The following is a 25,183-nucleotide window of genomic DNA, read 5'->3' on the forward strand; positions in this document are numbered from 1 at the left end:
TACTGTAAAAAGTATTTTTTGCTTAGGGTCACCACTTCATAGCACAAATTTAACACTAAAAACGCTCCATTTTATGATGGTTTACAATTTTAGTTAAGCTAGAGGAATTTCCACAAAATAGTATTTTAATGCATGAATTTGGAAACTATTTCTTCTGGAGCTTGTCATGGTACAATGCACAGTGCATTTTATCCAGTAGGCTTTTATTAGAAAAAAAACCCAACAAAACAACAACACAAGCCGCAAACCACACAACTAGAAATTTATCCATCTGATTATTTGATATGTTATCTGGTCACTGATTAATACTACTTCCACTATAAAATCAGGAAAAAAAAATATCTCTCCCAATTCCCTCCCCCCGCTCCGATTTTTTCCATAGATTTCTGCCTTGTTGTCTTTGAATGGCAGATTTTCAGCTAAGAAAATTCAATTGTACTCTTAGTTCATCTACATAGATATGGGCACACAGGCTCACAAATACATGTTAAAGCTTTTTTCCTTCCATCTAAGGCTACAATTCAGTGAAATTTATATTTCCTGGCAATTTGCAAGTATGGGCTTTACTAAATATTGAAAGATGGGAAAGACTAGCCTTAAGTTTAAAAATAACAACATTTTTAAATGGCCCTACTATCCCCCTCTTATTATTATCTTAATATGGAGTCACTACTACTTTATTATCTTTCCGTGGAGTGCTGCTACTACATACTGTTACAGCCATGCAATGTCATGGTCAACAGTTCTAGTTCTCATATTCAGCTGCAGCATCTGAATCACAATAAAAAAACAAACTACCCCCACATACAGATAAACAGTTCTGTGATTGAAATCTCTGTTTCTGTGATTACACAATCATTAACAACGACCTAGTCCAACCATCCCCTCCCAGACAAAATTTTCATTTATTGCTGTGTATGACTTCTGTGTAATGACAAAAGAAAGAAAACCCATGGCATTGTGAAAAGTTTATCTGATGTTGACATTAGCTCTTCCAAAAGAAAGAACAAATATTGGAAATATAAATGGAGCAGAACGCCACAATCCTGCTCTGCTAACAGCATTTAGGAAAGTTTCAAGGACAGTCTTTATTTCAAAATTCAGTGTCTCAGCCAGTCTCCTCAGAATAGAAAAAGAGAATTCACTTATCAATCATCATTGCATTGACTGCCAATCAGTCATTGCACATCCTTGTAAAGCTGACACTTGCAATACTTCAACGTACTCAGCTTATAAAGTAGTTGTACTTAAACTTTTTTCCTCTCATTCTGAAGATGTAACTTTTTCCCATGTAGTTTCCGTTCAGCTTCACTTTAGCTATTATAAAATATCAACTACTACTGATCTGTGCAGGAAAGCAATATTTCATTAATTTACTGTCCTCAGTAAATAGTACATGCCAGTATTTTTTTCTCATCTTGCCTCTTTAGTTAGTCATGAATAGCTGTAAGGGATCCTATGTCACTGCAAATATCATTTTGTAGTGAGGAAAGACAGCTTATCTGCCCATTAAGATCTCAAAGTAAAGGAAAACATTTTTGCATATCAAACATTTATATCAGGTAATCACTAAAAAATCACACTTATTTCAAAGTGCACCAATATATCAATTTTTTTGTATGGAAATAATACACACACATAGTTTGTTCTCACATTATTGGACAACTGTGCCCAAAAGGGGAATATAATTAGAGATTTAAAAATAAAATATTTTTTTAACAAAATGGTAACCCACCGAACAATGCCACCCAAAACCTAAATCACAGAACAGGCTACATTACTCATGCACAATCATAAAAAAAGTAACTGAAGGTCCAGGACTTCATTAAATAATTCTAATTTTAACTATTCTCACTTTGTGCCACTACTTTGATCTTTGTTGCAAAAGAAACAACAACAAAGAAGGTAGCATGTCCCAAAAGAGATGCTTCATTGAATTTAGACTTACACAAAACAAAAGCACTCAGGTATACCAGATGTCAGTTTAAAAACTTAAACAGATTTTCATCGTGAGGATTAATTTATTAGTAGAAAAAAATCATAGGTGAATAACAGTGGGAATTTGAGAGGAAAATTGTAGGTGTGACAACCCAGAGGAAATGGTTTGGAATAAAAACTGCAATCACGGTGACATTTTGCTGGTAGGGTCTAAAAACTGTGAAACATGTAATGCTGACAGAAGAACAGCACTGCACTCCACAGAAAGGGTAGTGGATATTCTCAGGTACTGCTGAATCACTAGAGCTAGCTCTGGTTCATTCTCGTAGTTAGAAAGCGGACACAATAATGCACACTCATTTCAGTAAAGCTTTAAGAACTCTTCTGCTGAGGAACATAGGACAAGTGAAGTGTAGCAATTGTGTCAAGATGTTTTCAAGACAAATCAACTTGAAAATTCAGTGGAATTATCTTTCAAAGTATTAGAACATAGTCTTCCTCCCTCTCCTTCACTTCATCATCACCTAAATTCCTCATTTAATTGCAGAATGTATATTTGAACTTTCATTAGGTTGATACAATATTATCTTACTTTATTTTTATTACAAGTATTTTGCCATGTGGTCACATGCAGCTGGTTATTATTAGTAGTATTACACATTTTTGGCATGGCCATTAGACAGAAGTTTGGATTTCCTACACATACATATTGATAAACAAGCCCTATTTTTAGGATGCTATTACAGCTGTTACCATTGACAGTAACAGGAGGCACTATGAGGATCAAAGAGATACAATACAGAAAAAGAACGCTTTTCTTCATATGTAGGAACAAGTTAAATGCTCTCTCAACTTCCAACGAACTATCACGTCATCACGTGTTCAGCAACCTGGAACAATGAGAACAGTTTTGCAATTTGGGGGCAATCCTCAGTAGTACATTCACTACTGTGAAAATTCACATTAGTAGTATGGCTGAGTTGAGAATAGGAAAAAAATCTGACTATATAGAGAGTAGCAGGAAGAACAGCTAGTAAAGTGAAAAGGTATTCAAAATGGATTGTTTCTCAATTTTCCTGCTATTTAGGAAATCCGTGGGGCAGTTGCTGCCCCATCAGTCCTTTTATTAAAAGAAAACAGCATTTAATTACAGTTTCAATTAGATTTCCATGCACCAATATACACCAAATGTGTTATTGTTCTGGAAGTCTGACCAGCACTAAAACCTTCAGTTTTATATACCTTTTGCAAATGTACCAAAGCCAGCCTTCTTATTTCAAATAAGTAATACATTTGTCCTCATAACATTAGGATAAAAATGAACTGTGCATCATGTGAAGATACTATTAACAACCTTAATGGATCACAGAACAAATACATCTTAAGTCTGCAAATATCTAAAGAATCATGCTAAAAAATGTCAGCATGACTTACTGATTAATATTAAATTAACAGTTGCAAAAACAGTCATAGAGGCATAACATGGGAGTTGTGGATAATGGGAAGACATCTACCACACAGAAAAATAACGTTTTCCAAAAAACCCTACTTCTACCTCAGTAGTACATAAAACTAGAAAGATGTTTCAATTATTGAAGTTATAACTATTGCTTAAAATACATCCTAAACTCATAATTTAACTTTTGAATGACAAAACATCTGTGCTCTTAAGAGAATTTTTTGATCCTATACTGAAGAAATAGTGTACAACAGCACAGTTGAGCTCTTCTCAAGACACATCTGTTACTCCTGCTTCTATGTCCACTCTAAGTAAAGCATACTGTAGTTCCAGCTTATATTTAGGCCATTCAGAGCATTAGGAAGAGAAAGACTGCATTATTCTGAGTTTTTTGTAATTACAAGTGTCTGCTTTTTTCTGATTCTGGCGTTCTTTTAACCCAGCAACTCTACTTTTTGTCCACACCCACAAAATCCTCTTTTGCTTGGATCCTCTCCTGCTGTAAACCTTTTCACTATGCCCACCTTCCTCTTTGGTTTTGGTGTTTGTATTTGTTGGTTGGTTGTTGGGTTTTTTTTTTTCCTTTGGTTTGTTTGTTTTGTATTTTTTTTCAACTAATCTGTTATATTTGATTGCTTGTGTTCCCTTCCTTTTTTTTCACCCACATATGCCAGAGCTCACAAACTTCTGTTTTTTTCTTTCCATCCTGTCTTCCTTCTCTATCCTCCTCACTTTATCTTCCTACATATATGCATGGCTTAAAATGTTACCAAGTGAACAATTCAAATCTCCGCGGAAGACCTCCCTCTTCATATAATTCAGTCTATCTTTCTGACCATATTTTTGGGATTCACTTATACCAAAAAGTTTCAAAAACTTTCTTAGAACATTGCTTATTGACTGCAGCTGTCCTATCAGCTGGAAGGAGTACAATGAGACATGAAAGAGCTCTAACTCCATAGCCAGCTTTCCTACACAATACTGAATTAATGAAATCAACAACAAATTGACGTTTCTGAGACAAATGTGCTTGGACCATATGCACACTCTGAATCTACTGTATTATTCTGGACAACTGGACTTGGACTTTTAAATTAATAACACAAAAGAAATTTGATGTTAGCCAAATAATAAGGAAAAAAAGTACCTTTCTATGCAGTTAAACTGCTGTCACCCATTAATTAAATAAAAATTTCACAATTATGCACACATCCATGGGTTCTTTTCCAGCTTCTTTGTATGGAAGATGACAGTTGAATCAAGTCCAAGGTCACATGTGGGAGTCTGCCAATTTTCAGCTCTCTCTGTAAGAGACTTCTTGTTTACCCTTCTTGCCTCACACTTGGGCATCTTCAGATTAATCAGTATGAGATAATACAATTCTCCTGTGACATATGCAGTGGTGGGCTGCCATTCAATAGCAAAGAATTTTTAAAAATCTTGAAATTATATCTGTATGATTGTATTATAAAATTACACTTAATCCATACTCCTTCAAACTTCCATTTTTTTCTCTCACAGAAAATGGAAAGACTATTTATGGCCAAAATTATATAACGTATTAACTACCAATATTTCAGAGGTATGGCTATGTATAATGCAAGAATGTCACAGGACGATAAACCACTGATAAATGAAAAGTAATATTAACCACACTTTCAAAACTAGCATAAATTATGTCATTTATTTTTGCAAGTTTTAATCAATGAATACACAACACTTTAGGCCAGTATACTCTGGCTATCCCATGCACAAGAAAATTATTCATTAGTCATTTATACTTCTTATAACTTAAATCCTTCAAGGCTAGACAATTAATTTGCTGGTTGGACAACTCAAACAGCTGTGTTCTCTCCATTTGTCTCTTGACAGAAAAGTCTTCCGCTTCACAGGAAAAAATATGGAAGGATATCCAAATACCCAGAGTGCGTATGTCTAGGTATTTCCTAGTATTCTGCTCGGTTTGTTTTGTAATAATCTAAACGTTTTGGTTTTGGTTTTTCCCCCCAACAGGCTGATACATTATTCCATTTTAATTGACCCAGAAACCTCTAGCTCTCTTTCCTGAAATACTTAAGATTAAGATATTTTCACATCCAGTTTACAGTTTTGATTATTTCTGTATTTCTTCTATTTCATGTAGAAAAAAATACTGACAATCCAGTCACCCTGTCACTGGATCTATTACTTGTAGGCTTGTTCCACATTTTAGACTGTTTTAGATTGTACTGAGATTTTCCTCTCAGAGCAACACTGACTGCTTATATCCTTTTTTTATTATCTTTCCTCTTGTTGCTTTGTTTCAAAATGTGGCAGCTTGTAAAAAGAAGTAGTTTTTATTTTCTGGTATTACCAATTCTTTTTCTGGTCACCATGTTTTTCTACTTTGTGCACATCATTCATTTTCCTTCAGACTTTAACAAGTATCTACTTTCCTCCTGAGTTCCACATTCCAATTAATACTTTTCTTTTTTCTTTCATACCTTTTCCTTTTAGTGCCGAATATCTCTGAGACAGTCAATGAGTCACTGCTTCAGTTCTGGTAGGACAACACTCCAGATAATTATTAAGTAACACTTTTTTTCAGTATATAAATGTCTCAAAGGCAGAAAATTCTGCCTCCTCATATTTTTCTTCCTGTAGCTTAGCTAGCCTTGCAGCTGATGAGTCAAAGCACAACTGTCTTGCATTTCAATTCTGACTGCATTGGAGGTATTTACTAAGACAAATTAAAGGGGAACTTCCTTTAGAATTGTCATGTAATTACGAAGTCAACAACTTCTGGTTAACCACTAATTACAGAAAATTGTATTTGATAGCTGCATAATTTGATCATATTTGCAAATATTTGCACTTGTCTTTAGTGCTGAAGAACATTTCAAGACGTCTGCTCAATTCTTCTGAATTTAAATATGTATAATATAAATAAAACATACTATATGCCAAAGGATTGCTTTAATGCATCTGCCAATTTAATTACCATTACATTAATTCTTCTGTTGAATACAGTTTCCTACAGTTTCATCTCTTTCAGCAGATGCACATGGTCTCCCTCTACAACGGCATGATATGAAGGCCAAAATATCACATCATGCCCAAAAGCTTAATAATCCTACACAGTTAAGTCTACTTTGTACTGCACTGAAATAGACTGGTTCAGACTCGTACATGTATGCTCCCACACATGCACACCACAAGCTGCAGAGCCTGCAAAGCCAGTTATGTGTCTAGCTAGGAGAAAAAGTTGTTTTTTTTTTTTTCCAAAGGAGACAACCTGCAACACACCTACAGAACTATATTTTGCATTAAAATTATATTAATGTTGCCCAAGAAGTTGAGACCAGCTAGAGAGGAATCTAAATCTAAGCCACCACAAGTTTTATACAAGTACAAAAAGCCCACTGTCATTGGCTTTCAAATATTTCTATTCTCCTTGCGAGTCTCATGGACTCATTCATAAGTATTTAATTCCTAATCCTCATTCTTAATCCTCATTCTACATGACAAGAAGAGTTTATCTATTATAAATGCAGCCTAGACAGAATAAATGGTTTTAAAATTAACAGAGTTAAATATTCAAAAAAGAAAATGCATTTTATTTGAATGTATTGTGGAACTTTGCTACACTACCATCTTAATGTCTACAAACACATCTCACCAGAAATACCTGGTAGCTTTCCATGCAATTCTTATACTGGCTTTCAGGTGGTATTAATTTTTTAAAAACATTTTTTTCTGATAACAGACACTGCTTCTCTACTAGGACAGACCTTCAATAGGGATTGATCTCAAAGGAGAATAAATTTAGACCATCAAATTATTAGAATTAGCTGGGATGCTCAAAAAGTGGAAGTTTACAATACAAAATAAGAATACCATATGCAGAAGTGGTAAGACACATTCCAAGTGTTCATTTTCCTAGGGTGGAAAAGAATCAGAGCTGTCTTTATTTAAAATTCACCACGTAGAATGATTCAACTTAGACACATTAAAGAACTAGCAGAAGTAGTAAAATAGTAGTATTCTGAGGCAAACAAGCACTATTGACTTCAAATGAAATGTAACACTATAATGTTAAAATGTTCTCTGTCTTGAATTATTCCAGTTAATCTAAAGAAGGAACAATCATACTGGGACCAATTGTTAACCTTACAATTGTATTCATTACCTGCTATTTTTATAGGTAAATGAACCAGAATTACAGGGTTACCTTGTGAAATAAACTGGTTGTTTTGGATTTTTTTTTTTTTAATTTATTTGTATGAGCAAAGTAAACATTCTAATGAACAAGTTAAGCTTCATTATTATTGGTCACATTTGCCAGCTTGAAAATAAAATGTAGAGTTTATTCATTAATTTTATTTTTTTTTCTGCAGAGATCCTCTATGAGAGCAGAAAACTCTGTGGCCCTCTTAGTTTAGATTGATGTCTTAATCTACATAGACAAAGACACTTCTCCAAACTGGATACAAGAAAACTTGTACACATAGTAAAATCTGCAAGGTTAAGAACTAAGGATGTAGAAAAAACAAAACAGACGTTTTGTGAAACAAAATAATCCTGCAGAGAATGTGGGAAGGATGTCTGTTACCACCAGAATAAACCCACTGAACAAGCAGGAAAGATGTCTGATGGAACCAGAATAATCCCATAGGATAAGCAAGAAAGATGTCTGGCTAAACTAGAGCAAGCCCTAGTCCCAAAAATATGATCAACAATGTCAAGAACAGATGAGATCATCTCCTTTTGGGGAGGGGAGAGAAACATAAAACATCATTATTGAGAGAATAAAGAAGGGAAGAATACATCCCACATTGGTTCTGGTTTCCCTTGCAGCTGGTGACCTCTCAGGTCTGACCAGCTTGGTGACATCAAGGAACACGGCCATCAGCACTTAACTGCACAATAGTAACTATTGTGGTAAGTTATAAAGAACTTCACACAGCAGTCACGTGAGAATTGTAACTACAATTTCTACCATAGGAAAGCAGTCCTACAGCAGCTCCCTGGGGTCTGGGTGGGGGTGGTCCCAGACAGGGAGAGGCCTCCTTGGATGGCTGCTGCCCCTGGGACTGCTGTCAGCTCTGGCCTTGCCCTGGGACCCACTGAGCCAAGCACCACCCTGGACCCCTCTTATCCTGGCCCAGGGTCTGCCTTCCTAGCTGGGCCCTGGGCCTGCAGTAGAAGCTGGGGATGGCCAGGCTGTAGCTGACCTCTGTCACCATCCCTGTCCCAACCAGGCTCAGCTCACTGGATTGTTCAAGGCGGGAGGGCACCATACTGCCCTGATGGACCCACCGATCCATCACCCCTGGCCACCCTCACCGGTGCCCTCACAAATATGGCCTTGAAGCATGGCTGGGAAAGATGAACAAAAAGAGACATGAATAAGCTTATGGAGGAGCGTAACATGCTTCCTTTTAGGAGAAGGGGGAGAGGGAGAACAAAAATATACAGAAAGCTTATCCAGACTTGGATTAAGTTTTTGGAAACATATAGTAGGAGTAAGTAGAAAACAGATTGAAGTGAAATGTCTTTTTCTTTGCTCTGCTCTTTATTAATTTGATAGCTAGCTTCCAAAAATAAATCACTTTTCTCTGGTTAGAGATGCCAGCATGTACAGAAAAGCTAGCCTCCTTGATTTGCTCTGTTGTTCGAGGTAAAAAAAAAAAAAAAATCTGTTCTGTTCCTAGTAGACCTGATGGGTTTTTTCCTCTTTGAAACCCCCATATTAATTAAATTTAATTCTGGGAATAGGGAATATAAGCACTGTACATAAATGCATATATGTTTCTGTACAGTTACATATGTAAGTGTAAAGAACTATGCCACAATCAAAGCTAGTACTGCTATTATTGACTCAGTATCTCCAGCAAGAGAAGAGAGAGGAGATAAAGATGAACTATTTCTTCCCAAGTTGTAAGCTGCTGAGCTGCTCACTCACATTTACTCTGCTGCACCCTGTTCTCTCCCTCCTTTAACTTTTATCCAAGTTTCATACCTAGGATACAAGTAACAATCAATCTATGAGATTACAAGGACAGGAGACAGCGAGAATTCAGCCTTAAAAAAAGGTGATCTGGTTTAATGTCACAATGAAGAATGAATCATTTTCGGCTAGATGTGAAATTAAATTTCTCAAAGCTGAAAGCCTTAGGCTCTTCTGTTACATTTTGCGTTATACTGTGTATGACATAAGAAACACTGTGTTGCTAATGGGATTATTACATATTAAAAATAGATACTCCTGAATAGGCTCTAATACCCTGTTTTAGTTTTGTATGTATAAATAAATTTGTATTTTGCAAAACTGTCGTCTCACTGCCCCCACAGCTTTTAGGCCTAAAATATGAAGCATTGAGTTTCTTTCTTAGTACTGGAAATGCTATGGTGGGTTCAATAAGACCTTAAATCACTGCAAGTATGTAAAGTGAGCACTGACTTTTTTTTTTTTTCTTTCTTATTTTTGGGTTGTTTTTTGTTGGTTTTTTTAATCTCCAAAAAAAAAACAAAACACCAAACCCACCTACAATACTTATTTTTTTAATAGAAGCAAAACTTAATAGTTGTCAAGCAGTTGTCATTTTTCTAACTTACTTCACGGTCTTAGTGAGCATGGCAGATGAATCTTTTGCATTTAAAAGTCAAACAGTCCAGGTTCAAATACTTAAACCCAATTTCATCAAAGCTTGCTTGGTATATTCAGAAAAACTAAGTAAACATAAACTCCACTACATTTTATACTAATGAATCATGTAGAAATGAAATGAAGAAATGACAAAAGTTATCTCATATTTTCCATCTCCTGCATCTTTCAAATATCCTAAATATGTACTTGTAAAAAAATCACATCACATAAAGGAAAGAAGGTCGGGCTTGGAGATTTCAGGCTGTCATATTTAAACTTACTAGAGAGATAGTCATGAAGAGTCATGATGGGCAGTTATGGCTATCAGCAATTGATTTCTTACACACAGGCAAATTAATGGCCAAAAAGAAGTGACAAGTCACTTTTCTTTGCCTCACTAGGTTTTATAACTGCTCCAAGAACCTCTGATTGAAAATGGAATAGTTCAAAATCCAGTCATGCAGACTTAAGAATGCTTTAGATTTCAGGACTGTAGAAACAGATTTGCTAGTAATCTAGTAAGAACAGGCAAGAGGGGTTCTAAGAGAAAGAAAATTGATTTTGGCATGTCCTCTAAAAATCTCAGACTAAAATGTACCTAAAATATATATTTAAAAAAAATAAAACAACAAACACAAAAAAACCAAAAAGCAACACTTCAGTTGATACAATTATTTTCCAAACGGAAATTACAGGTAGGAGTCAATAATTGGAATAGACTGTATCTTTTATTTTAAATAATTTTAATGGGAACAACTATTCATCCTTAATAGCTTAATTAAGCCATACATTTGGTAATTCTTAGCAACATGGCCTTCATCATATTCACCACGATTAAAAAATAATGGCCACAGGCTAGGACATACAGTATTATTTCTGAAATGGTAATCACTTTGTTAACAGGTATCGTCTCCCGAGATTAAAATTCTTCATTCCATTAGAACCATTGGAAATGTCACACTAATTACAGATGGCCACTATTTAGTTTCAAATAGAACCCATCATTTTGCACCTTTCTGGAAAGACGCAGGACCTCAATAAACTAAAATCAAATTCTTAGGTTGAACTAGTACAGACATATTTCAGTTGCTCTGTTCTGAGGAACAATTGGAAGACGTTTAATAACTTGAAAGCAGATGCCTAGAAAATGGCATTTTATACTGCACTGCTGTCAAATCAACATTTACAGGTAAGAGCTGCAGAAACTGAGCTGTGCAGGATCTGGCAGAGAAACTCCCTACAGTTAGATCAAAGAAGAGGCTGATAGTAGGAATTACTGGTACAAAATCCAAGGCACATGATGTAGGTTATCTGTGGTTTCTAAATACAACACTAAAAGCACAACTTTTTTTGGCACAGAGCGAGAATTTAATGCCTTGTCCTTATAATGACTAAATACATCGGTATAAATCCCTTCCATTCTAGGGAAGGCATGTTCTTTAGGAGAATAAATCAATTGAGCTTCTCAAAGTACTTTCCTTCATTGCTGATAAGAGGAGTCAAGATACAGATGTCTAAAACAAAGCAAATTAATCCCACCATATGTGTTTAGATTTGTTTAAGTCCCTTATATCCTGTACTAAAACCAATAAAAAATACTTTGGACAGAAATACCTATCACACGGAAAAGCAGTTGAGAGATGAGCTTTAATAGCACACTTTCCTTGAATTTATACTTGTAAAGACAATTTATAAATTATCTGTCCTAACAGTCTGAACACTTTTGCCTTTCTTATCTGGTATTTATTACCCTTTTTGGTTTGGGTTTTTCTTTTCTTTTCTTTTTACTGTACATTGCAGGCTCTAGTAAGTTGCTAATGAAAGGCATTGTTTCAGGCTGTGGAAAAAACGGACTTTGAATAATGAGATAGATCTGAGAAGCACCCTAGTGCTTCTCAAATTCATCATCAGAACTGCACAAACACAGCTCTTCAGAAAGAAAAATAATGATTTGACAAAGCTACTACATTAAAACCTCCGTTATAATCTATTTTGCCAGGGAGTAATTCAGTAATTAAAAAAAAATAAGTAGTAGTAGTAGTAATAATCTATTGTTAAATAATCATTTGTCATCATTTTACCTTGCATTAAAGTGGAGGGAAAAAAACTGTCTTATCAGAAATTAAGTTATTTGAAGGTTATGCACTATCCAGCATTACAGGAATTCTCATGCATTGTTTAGTATTAGAGTTCATCTCTTATTGGAAACCTTTTTTCAATCAATCAACATAAGTATGCTCATCCACATTGACTGTGATTGACTGTGATAGACTGTGATAATAAGAAAAATAAGCTCTTTTTTTGAGGCTGCAACAGTCATTTATAAACTCATTTGCATTTTTTTAAAAGATAGCACTCAATTTCTATAGAATATGTATTTGTGAATTATACAGTGAATGCATTGATGACAAAACCCAAAAGCAGCCCCCACCTGTGCTCCTCTTACTTAAAAATAGGAACAGCAGAACATAAAATTAATAAAGAGCTTTTTCATTTAAAATAAACAACTCTGAAAATAAATTTGGTCACTAGAGGAATATATTGAACCAGTTCTTAAAAAAATAGTTCTGGGAGACTTTTTATATGAATTGTAAGATATTATCTAAAGCAAAATCAGCACATTATGTGGGTATTACATGTTAACTTCCTTGGTGACGAAAAGAATTCCTGCAGCAGAATTTAGAATTTAACCACTAGGATATTTTTTCTTTTCTTTTTCTTTATTTTTGGCTGGTGGGGGTGGGAGGAGTAGTAATGTAATGGATTACAAGGGAAAACAAAGGATAGGATAATAACAATAACAACAACAAGATTTAAAAATAGTTATGATTATGATGATGATAATATAAAACCTGCAACCAAGCAGCTGCTTTGTATGAAAATGAAATTGCAGGTAACATCTTTTAATCCAAACCAGCACCTCAAAAATTATGTGATCATCCTGTTCTGTCTGCTGTGCAAGGTAAATACATAAGCCTGTATTGAACTTCTAATTAGTAAACAAAAATGCACTGTTTAGTGTGCAGACTAAAAATCATATTGATTTGGAAAATTATTAATTCTTCACATCCAACAGAATATCTACATTACAGTGGAGAAAAATAATTTTAACTTACCTATTTGCAACAGTCAGGACTCTCTCTAGGTTATACACTATGAAAAAAAGGCATTGCTTCAAGAACATAGTTCATTGCAAATTACTTAAACAGATGCACTAGCTGCACAGAGCAGAAATTCTCACAGAAGTCTATCAGACTGTTGTCTACTACTGCTCCTTCCTCATCCTTACAATAGAAAAAAACAAGCAGAAAAGTTACAAACAGTCAAGCAGGAAAAAAAATAAAAATCAAGAAAGTGTACCTTGCTGTTTGCACTTGTTTAAAGTTGTTTTTTTTTTCTTCATCTAGCAATTAAATAGAAATATACACTCATATACACACCCCTCCAGCAAAGTTTCTTAAAAGAATTTTGTGCTGAAGGCATGAAAAGACAGACCCCACCCCTCCACTTAAAAAAAAAAAAAAAAAAGTAGTCCTTTCTACTTTCAATGATTTTCTTGACAGTTCCATGAACACTGCAGGAGCAAATGGCCTGACACAAATCCAGAGGAAATATCAGATTCAGATTCTTGCCTGGAACATTATATTTCCAAGTTCCCTGAAAGTTAATCTAGCGGCCATAGCAAATACATCCCCTGATGTTTGTAGGCTAAATAATATATTTCTCCCAAACTTCTCCTCAAAGGATGTTTGCTACATGATAATCTTACAATTTTTTGTTTGTTTTGTTACTGCATGAATTTTGTCGTTTTTAACAAAACTTTCCATCAGACTCTTTGTCCAAAATTCTTAGTATACCTGCTCATCCTGATTTGCGTTTTCAAAATTTACCTTATTTTCTATCAGGATTTCCTTCAAACAATCCTAGTTCACCATATATCCTGCTTTTTTCACAGATTATGCAGCTTAAAAATTTATATTCACTCTTAAGAGCTAATATGTTGATTAAATATAAGAAATTTTAGAACTAACAACTTCTAAGAGCAGAAAAGCTCAGTAACTTAACAGGAACTTAGTAGAGATTTATATAACTGAAATATCCATCTTGGTATATGTTTAAACATCCATGAGACCAAGTGGAGAACATGGAACTCAGTTAAAGGAAGCAATATATTAATAATTTATTGTGTCCTCCTTCCCTTCTTAGCAAACCATGCAAATGAGACTTATCGGTGATTATATCTCTATTTATTTACCTTTGATTTCTACTTAAATTACTTTTTTGTCCATTTACAGCTTTCCTATCTGAAGCAGAACCTCCAAATGTAAAATCTTATTTATATAGACATTGTACTCAATTTCATAACCATCCTTAATGTTTGTAACACATAATCTCGACATTCTTACAAGTAACAACATAAATCTTTTGACTGTCCTGTGGACTAGGAAGATTTCTTTTCCATTTTTCTTGCACTCTGATGAATATTCATTCACTCTATTGATTTTAGATATATATAGAAACATCTTTTATCCTTTGTGCATAATTTCACACAAACTTTATATTTATTTCATAGCCACCTCTTTTGCTAAATTCCCTCTCTCTGTAATATCTTGATCTTGAAAGGATTTCATGTTGAAAAGCATTATGAGAGAAAGTATTACAGCACAAGTACAGAGATACTTATGCACAAATTCCGTTTAGATTTGATCAACATTCTGGCCAGGCAAATCTATAAAAATGCTTGGGATATAAATAAATTAATTTAATATCTATGTTGAAATACACAAAAGATTTGCAGTTTCTGGACTTATCTAGTTTTGAAGCTTTTTTTCCTAGGTTTGACATCATTAAAACACTTCCTTCTCTATACACTTTCCCAGATCTTTTTATAACCCGAAGTGCAATAAAGGGCAGTTAATCCTTGTGCCCAAATGATTTTAATTAGAAAAATGACAGCAATAAATACAGCAAGACAGCAGTAATTTCAAACATAAAGTACACTGTAACTGTTCAAACAAAAGACGTATTTAAGACCCAAAACTGACCTCCGAAAAAAGGCCATAATATTTTAATAGTGGTACCTGTCAGGGGTAAGAGCTTTTCTAAACACCACCCAAAACCATGGCTTCTGTAGCAATTTAGACCTTGCACACCTTACTCTAGAAAACTGATTGAATGTTCATTCTGAAAGAGCACACACAAGATTCTCAGAAGAGTCTCTTGAGGCTTTATTTGCTTAATCTGTAGTCTTCTAACATAAATCACTCCTCCTTAGCTTGCAAAATCACAACCAAGAGGGGAAGATTAAGTATTTCTTATGTTAAATGATATTAATCACCCTATCCATTAAATCTTAAAAGAAAAAGTCCACTAATTAACTTAATCTGCATGATAACATGCATGAAAACAGAGCATTCAAAGACACATTTGACATGAAATGTACTGATTCACATGCTTTTTTACATGCACTTAAGTAGATTAACAGGTTGCCAAACTGAAGGTCCTTTACTGCATACAAAACAGATGCCACTCCTCAGATGGATCATTATTTCAGGAAACTTGAAAAGCATGGTATTAACGAACCAATAAATTATCTCTGACATTAGATGATGTCAACATTTTTGCTTACCTACCAGTACTTCAAAAATCAATGAGGCACAAACAAGTGAGGGCACAATACTTTTCCAGAGATTTTTCAGTCCTCCCTGACAGAGAACTTCTTTGGTACCTGCAGTTATGACATTGAAGCAGTAAACTTGAGCCTTTTAAATGTCATTAAAGTGAATTTGACAATTCATATACTCAGTGAAGGAACAGTAACTGAAGAACCATACAAATTCTTGGGTAGTTCAATAAACCATTTAGAATGGTATAATATGTATTCGATAAGACACCAGAAAGTAAATGGCTAGGCTTATGAAGCAGCATAACTTGAACAACTTGATAATAAACCCATTAATGAAGCATAAATTTAAAAGTATAAAAGTCTCTATTTATCAGTCTTTGGTGGTGGTTGCCTCAACAGAGCATCTTCGTGTAGCTTAAAACAGCTGTAGAATACGCTTGGGTCATTCTGGAGACTAAACATTTTCACACATTTCTCTGGTAATGTTTTCTGTATTACTTTCCATAACTGCCTACTTTCTCTCTTCCTACTATCAAACAACTGCTGGATCTTGCCCAACTTAGAAATCTTTCCCTTTCTCTATACTATCAACTTTCTCCCTTTTGTTCTCTTTTATGATAACTCTATACAGTTCTATACTTGTAGGCTTCTTGTAGGCTTCATTTTCTGAACTGTCATTTAAGCTTCAATATGTAATTTTAAATTGCTATACTGAATAAATAAGGTACACAAAATGATACCTAGTCAGGACCAAGTAGAAGCAAAAGCATTTATTTCTTTGGTAGACAGCAACAGTTTTGTTAATGGCGTCTAATAAAATAGTGTCTTAAAAACACAGTTCTCATTTCACTACCACAGTACACAATACACAATTCTCTCAGGATACTATTGCAGAATTCTTTAATAATTTATGTGTCTGATTAATATATGAGACTCTAGACAGATATACTACTTACCATGAAATTAGATTCTACTTCAACAGATGAAGCAACTCAACTGTCCTGCACCAATGGGGTACTACCCACTTCCATATGCACCTGTTTAAGGTCCTCCCTGTGTTCCCAGACCTATAGTCTGAATGAATAACTATTCCATTTAATGTAATGTGTAACGAATGTGGTGCTCAGAAACATGGTTTAGTGGTGGACTTGGTAGTGTTAGGTTAATGGCTGGACTCTGTGACCTTAAGGGTCTTTTCTAACCTGAATGATTCTATAATTCTATGAAAATATTTCTCTTCAGACAGGGAACCAGACACCAAAATAAGACAATTAGCCCTGTTCTTGTTCAAAGGACCATTTAAGCTTTTTTAACCTAATAAAAATGAAAGTGAATACAAAACCACCACTGGAAAAGGAAGCAGGCTCCTTCTCATTTAACTTCATTTCACCACCTAGTTCACTCTTGACTGTAACAAAGTCACGCTTTAACTGTCTGTGAAGCATCCCGATGCCAGTGTGCATCTGACTATCCAGGCTGAAAGCAGTAACAAGGAAAGAGGAGATATAAGATGAAATTTCTTCAGGTTGAAGTAGTACTCACAGTACTAACACATTTTGAAATATATCTTCTATCTACCCACCAATCACTTGAAGTTCTGAGAGGAAAGTGGTGAGTCTTGCATGGAATACAATGTACTCTAAATGAATTAACATAATCTATGTCTTAATCTTTAAACAGAAGCTAGTCAGAGATTAGGCGTTTCTTTTCAGTGTCCAAATCAAAAAAGAAAGAAGCAGTTTGCTTGCCTGTTCTGTGAGTCTAAATGGGAAAGACTAGGCAAAATTGCTAGGAATTCTTTGCTCCAAAGCATGCACTGCATTTAGACATCAAGGTTGAGGTTGAGTTTAGGGTTAGTGTTGGAGAACTGGGGTTTGGGTGGACTGACAATCTGAATACTGCCTACTGAGTGCTCTACAACTCCCTCTCATTCAACAAAGATAGTAAAAAATCCAGTTAGCCTTCCAACTCCTGTCAAACTTTCATATATCTAAATTCTACAATGCCAACAACATTTAAATAGGTTAAATTTTCTGAACATACCCAATGTTATACTACTCTCTGTCCCATTGACTTTTTCTATTCTCATTATCCTATCCTCATAAAATTTAACAAAAGAGAATCATAGGTTTAAAACATCTAGTCATCAACATTTTCAAATAATATTATTGTTTGCATCCCCTTAATACTGTGCAACCCCTCCTCTCAGAACTTTTTTATACAGAGATGTTGTACAGGAGGCTCTATGGCCAATGCATATGAAGAACAATATACACAGAACGAGATTTTAAAAACAGGTAAAAAGGAGTAGAAGAATCTCAAATTTTACTCGGTAAGTTGAGGCACCAAGAAGAAAAGTATCTTGTCCAAGAGTTCAAATAAACTTTCTGACAGAGCAAGAAACAGAGCATAGGCATCCTTAATACCCAGTGACCAAAAGCAGTTTGTAAGTAACTAATCCTGAACTGTCTCTTCACTTCTCTTTCCTCCTAGTCTAACTGGCTTTTGGCACAAAGCCAATTTAAGAATTCTTAGATAATTAGGAAGAACTAATTTTCTGCAAGAATGCACTGGGTTTTGCAGGAGTCATAGGTTTTAGTAAGCATTTAGAAGTGTGTCTCATCCCAGCTTCCCCTTACAGGATGTCTTTTGTCTTTCCTGTATGGGATCACTCCTCTTTAGACTGTTCTTTAACCCACTGGCATTCTCTCTCCTCTACCTAACACAGCAGCAGCAGCTTCTAGTCACCTAGTACATATCCCTAGGTACTGGAGATTGGGAAAGGAAGGATATGTGGAAAGCCTCTAACACAACACCCTTCCTTCCATAGAGAGAAGTATCTCTGACAGCCACTATAAATAACCTGATTTTCATGACTAACTGCTTCTCTAATTGAGTAAGTAGCGCTAGCCATTGCCTTATATACACCAGGCAAATCAATCTTCATTTCCCTGGTCCAGATGAAGTACCCTAACCCGTAACTGCCAACCCTTCTTACACTAAAATCCACTGGTTTAATTTACAGGGAACTGCAGCCTTCTAAAATAGAATTTGAAAGACAAAGTATACATGGCTATTCCAAAGAGCTCAAAATTTAAAAAACAAAAACCACCACCCTCCAAGTGGTTTAGACATGGTGCTGAAGATTACACTTTTTTTTGACAATCTGAACAGAGAAAAGGTGAATGAGATGAAAGGGTTCACAACTCTAATTTCAACACAATAAAGCTTTTTCAGACTTCATCCTATGATTCTACTTGCACTTCAGGAATTAAAGCAAAAAAATTCAGCCAAAAAGTTGTTCTTTGGATTCACATGTATAAAGCTTAGAAACATGTGAAATGCAATCCGGTATTCCCTTTAGATTCTGTGGCTTGCCAGATACATATTCAAATCTGTATAACTCCCATCTCCCTTCCCTGAACTCCAACAAGCCCATAACAGCTTGCAAAATACTAATAAACTGCAGAAATTATTCTAGCTTTATTCCTTGTATACTGGATTAGCAGCAACTTTTTAAATATATAACAACTTGTGTGACCTGTCAAAAGTAACAGCTTTTTTCAGTAAGTGTTCTATCAATATTGCAATGTTTCCTGACACATTATTTGATATACTCAATGTTTACTCAGCAGTTTGATAGAGGTAGGGGGGACTCACGAGGGACAACAGGGACCTTACTTAACATACAAAGAGAGAACAGCTGGAATACATGGAGCTCTGCCTGGCAGTGGATGATGAGCCAACTGAGAGCTTATGTGTGAGGATTAAAGAGAAGACAGGTAAAGGTGACATCATAGTTGGTGTCTGCTATAGGCCACTTGTGAGGAAGAACAAGTGGATGAGGCCTTCCACAGGCAGCTAGGAGCAGTCTCACATTCACAAGCCCTGGTCCTCATGAGGGAATGTCATTCCATTGTCTGCTGGAGGGACAACACAGCAGGCTATGAGCAATCCAGGGGGTTCCTGCATAGCATCAGAGACAACTTCCTAACCGAAGTGACAGGGCAATGAGGAGAGGTGCTCTGCTGGGCCTCAGCAATGGAGAAACAACAGCATGCAGGGTTAGTCTTGGCTTAAGTAGGTAAAGAGTAGGTTGGTAGGAAATAGGGAACTCTTGGTTACACTCGCATTTCAGAATGTGTAATTTCTCAGGCCACAAAAGAGCTTCTCTGTTAGAAGTCAAACAGGCAAAGGAGAAATTTGGTTTATTTTCATTATAGATTCATCCTATATTAAACACATCTAGCATATCAAATATTTATGACAGATTCTTAAGCTAGAACTTCAGTGAACTAGAACTCTTGATGTCCTACTTTGCAAGGGTTCTACTTCATGATAACTGCATGAAAAAGATGCCAAAAGCTACTGCTACAGCTTTAGTCTTCTCTTCAGAGATCTAATTCTAGCCAAAGTATTATTGGAATATTTTAAAGAACCCCGCCAAGTCAGCATATGGCTGTCCCTATAATCCAACACAAGATTTCACAGGTTTTGACAAAACAGAATTTAAGTGCTATTAAATGTATTCCAGGTAATCAGCTCCTGGCTGCTCATCCTGGTTAAGCTAACAATCCTGTTTCCTGCATTCTGACAGAGTAGTGCCCCCTCCAATACTCTTCATTTGCCCAAAATCAAAACCATCTTGGAGTTAGCGATCTGTATTTCCTGATAGTGACTGCTGATACATTCTTCAATTGTAGTCTCAAAAAAGCTTAAAACTAAGGATGTTAATATTTGCCTTTCCTAAAGCTGTACAAAAAATCCCTCTCTCCTTCATTCCCTCAGAAAAGCCTGTTGTCTTCAGTAGGACTCTTCCTATGAAAGAGACTGAAGAGGTAACCGTGGTTAATCTTAACAAACATAACAAAAAAACTTGCAGTGCGTTTTTCTGTGTATATAAAATTTTAATTTCCATGGCAATTTTGCAAGAAGCAAAGTGTATTACAAAAGGGCCTTCCTGTTCTAAAAGATCCATTGTCTTTTATTTACCTTCTGCTGAGTTCAGTATCTGTCTGCTACACGCACACAAAAAGTGATAATACAGTACAATTGGGCCAGTCTAAAAAACATACAGTAATTCCTGTGAACTACAGTCGTATTTTGACAGTGCTGTTCAAAGCATTTTCTATATGCTGATATTCTAAGATAAACTTAACCTAGCTTTTAAAAACCTTTCCGCTCATTACCTGTATTAGCAAAAACCAGGAAGCTGGTCTAAAAGTATGCATCTCTGTATGCATGGAGACCAAAAGGCAGTGAGAGAACTATATATAAATAAATCATACCATTTGGTACACTTCAGAAACTGTCTTGGGCTGACTAGCAATTATATTAGACCTTCAGAATATAAGGTATTTTTACTGATTAAAAAATAATAATAAAAAAAATAAAACAAAACACAAAACCCTGAAACTCTTACATAACTACCTATGTGTAACAGAACAACATTTAGAACTGCAAATATTTTAAAGCTGCATATTTATTTTGGCTATCTTAAGTATAATAAATTGTGATTATTTTTCATCAGCTATACTGTTGTATGTTAAAAAAATATCTACTGTTTATACATGAAAGAAAATTCTCATTTTGCATTTATTTGGCATATTATTTCAGAATCAGTACTTTTAGAAATGAAGGATCCATTTTGTCCTACTTTATAATTACAAAGACTGGTTTTGTTTGGCTTACCAATATTGAAACAAGATCTTCTGACAACACTAGAACAAAGTTCATACTGTGTTGCCAGCCTCACAATACGCACAAGATAAATATCTCCTCAGTGTATATATATGGTTATCCTTCATGCATCTAAGGAGTCATAGATCCTGACAGATAAGACAGAGTTCTGAACTCTGCTGAGGGGGAGAAGATACCATTTGCATTTCTCTCAGACTGATGTGAACCCACTGTCCTAATTTTCTTGAAAACAAATCTGACCTCTAAGATGTTATATAACAAGTGAGGTACTAAGATGTCTGTCTCTGCACTTTGGCCCTGGTTGACTGTTGGCTGACTGCTCCCAAGTGCGTGTACACAGGCCATGGCACACCCAGGGGATTGCCTAACCGGGGGGGGGGGGGGGACGGGGGGACGACGACACGGACAACACGGGACGGGACACGGACTTAAGAAAACAACAGTTCTAGCCCATTGTGCATTTGACAGGAAACAGTCTGAAGTAGTATGGATGTGCACAAAACACATTTTGGGAAATTTTGAAGTTACAACGTATCTAGTAGGTGCATGTGCATGCATACTTTATCGTAGCAGGTTGACAGGTAAGTACAAACCCATCCCATTTCCAGGCAAAGAGCCTGATCTCTTTTGAGGTAGACTAACTGCAATCTAAGCAAGCAGTCTACGCACAAGGAATGAGTAAAATGAACCTCCAAATAAAAGAATATTAAGTTTCAAAATATACCAGTCAAAACTTCAGCTCTGGGATGGTTACCTAGCTGTTGAAGAATGAAGGCCCAGATTCTCACATTTACTAAGAACCAACTGTTTTACGGACAAAGGAATTTTGCTTGGCTTACAAATTCTCAATATCAGCTCCTCAAAAAACACCTGGAAATAACAGACTTTGAATCTTTATTTTCTCTGATCATATGTATTATGAAGACAACAAGATAACTATGTAGGAATGCCTGTCTGCTGTTCAAAATTTTACGATTGTCAGTTTCTATCATGCCAATGAGACTTAAAATTCAGATTTTGTGATGATATACCTATGGTTTGATTTGCGTAAGATGAAGAAACAACCATTGGAGGAGATACACACTGTGATGTATAATTTATAATTAAACGTATTTGCTTATTTATTTCAGTTCACCAAAGGTGTTATGTTTGGATTTGTACAAAACAATGATACATGCAATAGAAATTTTCTTCTAAGGACTGCAGGAGTAAGCTAATTCTTGTTACATGTTTTTAAAATTCTCTACTTTCTCATTATTTCCTGCAAGATGTCTAGATGTTGTTGAACACTAAAAAGTAGCCTGGCTACCTCCGCAAATATAATCAAGGATCCAAGACAGATCTGATCTCAAAAGCTGAGCATAAGAAAATCCTAGTACAGACAATAATCAAACCTACCAATTAGTCCTTGGACATTCTGTCCTTGTCTTCAGCTGTGCACAGCAACTTAAGAAGAAATACAAGGATGATTAGGATAGCCTAACTGGAAAATTAAACATTTAAAAATTGCTGTATAACTGGTTATATCAATATTCTCATCTACCTGTTTTCATACAGTTGCATTTACTAGCAAATGAAACCAGAATGATTACTTAGGTAAATGGCAAGGTTTGAAAAACATCAGGCTAGGGAGAAATAAACTCCACAAACACCTACATATACTAATTTTAAAGGAAGAAATAAAAGCATATTCAGTGAAACAATCAGCTACGTTTCAATCTATGCTAATTTTATAACACCTGTGAATTTAACATAACATGGTGATTGAAACATGGTATTTTGTTTGTTTTTTCACCACCATTAAATCTCGCAACTATTATGGATAATATAATTCAATGCCACAGATAAAAGAGCTCTCTTTTAAGAGAAAGGGCATGTGGTAATTGCTCACATTATCATAACAGCTAAGGACAGACTAACCAGTCAGTTCCTTCTTTTTCTCTTTCACCCCCCAAACCCAACACTGCAATACCTTTTAGGGATAAAACCCATTGTTTTAAATTTGTAATTAAGTCACTGATCCTTTGATTATTGAAGGATCTTCAGTGTCTTAGTTTAGGTTTTGTTCTGCTTCTCCATTTCTTCCTTCCTTCTTTCCTGCCAGTAATGAACACTATTTCAGAACCAAAGGGGATTTATTCTCCTCCTCTATCAAAAATCCCATGCACTGTTATGCATTAACTACAGCAGACAAATTAAGGCACTAAATTATCTCTTAAAGTCATTCATAGCCTCGTGATGTCCTGCATGAAGATGAATTTTATTACTCTTGCTAATAATCCATCACAGCCATGAACAGATTAAATATTGGTCCTGGATTTATTTTTATTCAGAAAGGAACTCAAGAAAGAACAAAAACAGAAGCAAGAAAATCTATCCACAAAAATGTGTGCGTGAGAGAATGCAAGTGAGTGACATGAATTACACGTTATAATGCGACAGTTGAGAAAAAAGGATTTTTATATTTGTTTTTTCCCCAACATGAATCTGTACCTATAATTAGACGGATTAGTGAGGCTATACAAGTTAGCCTGTCCCAGTATGCTCCCCACCCTGTGTGCTTAAAGGGAGCTTGTAGCCAGTTTAGGGAGACGCTGGCTAAGGAGTGCTCCGCACCTGGGAAGCTCTGAACAGTGGTGAAGGTGAGTGCTAGTCACAGCCCAAGCTGAACATGAGTTCCCTGATTTTCTTGAAAGCGCAGCCATTCCTTTTCTTTTCCAAGTCTTTCTAAACACAAAGATTTTTAGATACTACTTCCTCATGCCTCAAACTTTTCAAATTATCCCAGGAAAATGTAGACACGTGATACGCAGTCTACCTTGTCAGAACCAAAAAAAACCTACAGCTTTGTAGAAAATGATAAATAATTAGTAATTGAGCACATAGTGATTGAACAATCCTGTCTCATGGGTAGGATATGAGAATAAAACAAATTATTTTGACTATAGATAGTCAAGAAGAAAACTCAAGGGAAAGTTGAATACAATTTTTAAATTTACAAATATGTCTAATTGCATAGAAATTGCAATTGAGGATTTAATTTTATATTTTTAACATATTGGGAAATAATATTTATAAAATGTAACCTGAATGGTTTTATTTTGTAGAACTGTATATAAAAAACTTTGCACTGCAAAAAAATGTTTAATGTTTCTTCACCATGTTTTCTGAGCCTCAGTTGCTTCACTGACAGCTGCATGAAATAGAAGACCAGACTGCAAGTGGATACTTTTACTATGGGAATTGTAAAGTCTTTTGAAGTTGAAAAAATGCCACACCTTTGAACACATTTCATTAAAAACTAAACAAAACAAACAAACAAACAAAACAAAAAAAAACACACCACATTGCTCCGATGATCAAGAATATGACTCATCAGTATACTGAAGCAATTATTTTAAAGATACAGTTTGGCCTTAGGTATATTCAGTGTATTTCCACAAAGGAAAAGAAAAGCATCTTCATACTGCTTTAACAAACCATGAAGATTGAGAAATGAAAGAAATTATGAACTCCAAAAAGCTTCACAAGCTCTTTAAGAGAATTTAAGCAACAGAGAGATACAGCAGAGAAATAGTAGAAACAAAAAAAAAGCAATAGGTTGCAAGTTATCAGTTATAATTCCTATGAATCTCCCTTAATAAACATTGAAATTACTTCTCTATTATTCATACTGAAGAGCTTCAACTCCTTTCTAAATCATCGAACATAAACATCCAACATCATACATAAACTGCTTAGTAATTCAGGAGCTGTAAAAAAGGACAATAATCATATTTAATATATACCGCGAGGCATATCATATTTCCAAATATCCATTAATATGTCCTAT

General features: G+C 35.3%; 1 protein-coding gene and 1 long non-coding RNA gene across 3 annotated transcripts in view; one reads left to right on the forward strand and one right to left on the reverse strand.

Moving 5' to 3' along the window:
• Window positions 1-25,183, reverse strand: part of NCAM2 (neural cell adhesion molecule 2) — a 316,785-nt gene that overhangs the window by 195,483 nt on the left and 96,119 nt on the right. The window lies entirely within an intron of this gene.
• LOC308058552 lies at window positions 16,310-24,696 on the forward strand. The gene is made up of 2 exons (XR_013925878.1): window positions 16,310-21,433; window positions 22,009-24,696. It is a non-coding gene; the product is annotated as an uncharacterized lncRNA (long non-coding RNA).

Source organism: Falco punctatus, assembly GCF_963210335.1.
Source record: "Falco punctatus genome assembly, chromosome: 2".
Classification (NCBI taxonomy): Eukaryota; Metazoa; Chordata; class Aves; order Falconiformes; family Falconidae; genus Falco; species Falco punctatus.